This window comes from Otolemur garnettii, unplaced genomic scaffold, assembly GCF_000181295.1.
Source record: "Otolemur garnettii isolate 467f Iridium unplaced genomic scaffold, OtoGar3 scaffold00046, whole genome shotgun sequence".
NCBI classification, from domain to species: domain Eukaryota; kingdom Metazoa; phylum Chordata; class Mammalia; order Primates; family Galagidae; genus Otolemur; species Otolemur garnettii.
The window spans coordinates 13,084,158-13,087,185 of NW_003852441.1; the positions used below are offsets into that span (position 1 = coordinate 13,084,158).

The following is a 3,028-nucleotide window of genomic DNA, read 5'->3' on the forward strand; positions in this document are numbered from 1 at the left end:
GCTTCACCCACAAAGTCTTAGCAACATACATGTACAAGTTCTTTTTTTTTTTTTTTGAGACAGAGTCTCACTCTGTCACCTGAGCTAGAGTACTATGGTGTCAGCCTAGCTCACAGCAACCTCAAACTCCTGAGTTCAAGCAATCTTTCTGCCTCAACCTCCTGAGTAGCTGGGATACAGGTCCCTGCCATAATGTTCTGGTAATTTTTCTACTTTTAGTAGAGATGACATCTCCCTTTGTTCAGGCCAGTCTTGAACTCCTGACTTCAAGTGATCCTCCAGCTTCAGCCTCCCAGAGAGCTAGGATTACAGGTGTGAGCCACCATGCCTGGCCACATATATGCATTTATTTCACTCACACATGTATGAGTTTGCTGGAGGTCAGGTGATCAAAGCCAGGATCCAAACTGGGCCCTTTCCTTGTATCTTACACCTTCCTTTTGCCAATAGGCTAACTAAGGCATGTTCTTCTCATGGTAATAACAGTGGCATAGAATGGCAAGTGGAAACACACAGTGCCTCTGGAGGCCTAAGCTCAGAACTGGGATATGGCCACTTCTGCCCACGTTCCACTCTGCCCATATGGTGGGAGGTATGTTCTACCTCTAGTAGGAAGGATTACAAAATGGCACAGAGAAGGGCATGGGCACAGGATTGAAGAATGGGAGCACATAGTTCCATTTTTGTCACAGGATCACACACTCATATGGCAGTAAGCATGGTAAGCCATCTGTACAGAGTCCCTCAAAGGAGGCTGCAGGGATGACAGACAGTCCCACAAAGAGGCAGAGTGACAAATTAAAGGATACTTTGGTAACCTGTAAAAGTAACCACCACTAGGATTTAAAATATGCCTTCTAAAACACAGGAGAATGTAAAATCTTTAAAGGTCAGGAACAGAAAACATCAGAAACAACATGAAAATACATTTTTAAAAAGTATACAACAAGCTAACAGAAACAAAATCAAATATCAATTGTCAAAATAATTGTCTATGAGTCAGAGGCAAATAATCAGGGGAGGTTCAAAGGATTTTCTTTTTTCAGATGTCCTCTGATTGAAGAAATAAATTCTTCATAGATTTTCCTCAACTCCTTCATTTTATTTTTATTTATTTATTTATTTATTTATTTTGTAGAGACAGAGTCTTACTTTATCACCTTCGGTAGAGTGCTGTGGCGTCACAGTTCACAGCAACCTCCAATTCATGGACTTAGGCTATTCTCTTGCCTCAGCCTCCCGAGTAGCTGGGACTACAGGCACAACGCCTTTGTTTTAAATGGCAGGGATTCCTCCCAAATTCTGGCATTCATTTTGAGTTATAAGTTTTCTCCATTTTTCAAGTCTTGGTAGTGGCCTGAGTGGGCTCTTGGAAGAAACTACGTCAGAGGTCACTGGCTGGATGCCACTTTTCACATGACATCCTCATCATGTACCTTCTGAAGCCCTGCAGCGCTTCCTGTGACCCTCACCTCCTCCATACCACTACCACACCCTCCTTGGCTAGGATTAATTCTATGGGGGCCTTCACTCTCTTGTTTGCTCCTGAGACCTGTATCTGGATAGAGACGATACAACTGAGAATCCCTGTAGTCTCCAGCACAAGACCCTGTCCAAAAGCTCAACGTACTAATCTCCAATCAAAAAGGACTCAGTGTTCCAGCTGATAGAAACACAACTTGGGCCACATGCAGTGGCTCACCCTGTAATCCTAGCACTCTTAGAGGCCGAGGAGGGTGGATCACCTGAGCTCAGGAGTTTAATACTACCCTGAGAAAGAGCGAGACCCTGCCCCTACTAAAAATATAGAAAACCTAGCAGGCTGTTGTAATGGGCATCTGTAGTCCCAGCTGATTGAGAGCCCGAGGCAAGAGGATCATGTAAACCCAGGAGTTTGAGGTGGTTGTGAGCTATGATGCCATGGCACTCTGCACAAGGCAACAGAGTAAAACATTGTCTCAAAAAAAAAAAAAAAAAGGAAGGAAAGAGAAAGGAAGGAAGAAAGGAAAGAAAGAAAAGAAAGGAAAGACAACTTAAACCAGTTCATGTAATCAAAACTTTCCGCTTTTCCGGTCGGCATGGTTTGCGAGTGGAGTGTCCGCGGTACCCGGGCCTTCACCATGAGCGTCCCGGCCTTCATCGACATCAGCGAGGAAGACCAGGCTGCTGAACTTCATGCTTATCTGAAATCTAAAGGAGCTGAGATCTCAGAAGAGAACTCAGAAGGTGGACTTCATGTAGATTTAGCTCAAATTATTGAAGCCTGTGATGTGTGTCTGAAGGAAGATGATAAAGATGTTGAAAGTGTGATGAACAGCGTGGTATCCCTCCTCTTGATCTTGGAACCAGACAAGCAAGAAGCTTTGATTGAAAGCCTATGCGGAAAAACTGGTCAAATTTTGTGAAGGTGAACGCCCATCTCTGAGACTGCAGTTGCTAAGCAACCTTTTCCATGGAATGGACAAGAACACTCCTGTAAGATATACAGTGTATTGCAGCCTTATTAAAGTGGCAGCAGCTTGTGGGGCCATCCAGTACATTCCGACTGAGCTGGATCAAGTTAGAAAATGGATTTCTGACTGGAATCTCACCACTGAAAAAAAAACACACCCTTTTAAGACTACTTTATGAGTCACTTGTGGACTGTAAAAAAAGTGATGCTGCTTCAAAAGTTATGGTGGAATTGCTTGGAAGTTACACAGAGGACAATGCTTCCCAGGCTCGAGTTGATGCCCACAGGTGTATTGTACGAGCATTGAAAGATCCAAATGCATTTCTTTTTGACCACCTTCTTACTTTAAAACCAGTCAAGTTTTTGGAAGGCAAGCTTATTCATGACCTTTTAACCATTTTTGTGAGTGCTAAATTGGCATCATATGTCAAGTTTTATCAGAATAATAAAGACTTCATTGATTCACTTGGCCTATTACATGAACAGAATATGGCAAAGATGAGATTACTTACCTTTATGGGAATGGCGGTGGAAAATAAAGAAATTTCTTTTGATACAATGCAGCAGGAACTTCAA

The 3,028-nt window shown here is 42.9% G+C and overlaps 1 pseudogene across 1 annotated transcript; it reads left to right on the forward strand.

The window, feature by feature from the left end:
* Window positions 1–2,065: 2,065 nt before the first annotated feature.
* On the forward strand, window positions 2,066–3,022 carry LOC100963306 (annotated as a pseudogene). Its single transcript, XR_001161357.1, has one exon. The product of XR_001161357.1 is annotated as a eukaryotic translation initiation factor 3 subunit M pseudogene (transcript).
* The last annotated feature ends 6 nt before the right edge of the window (window positions 3,023–3,028 follow it).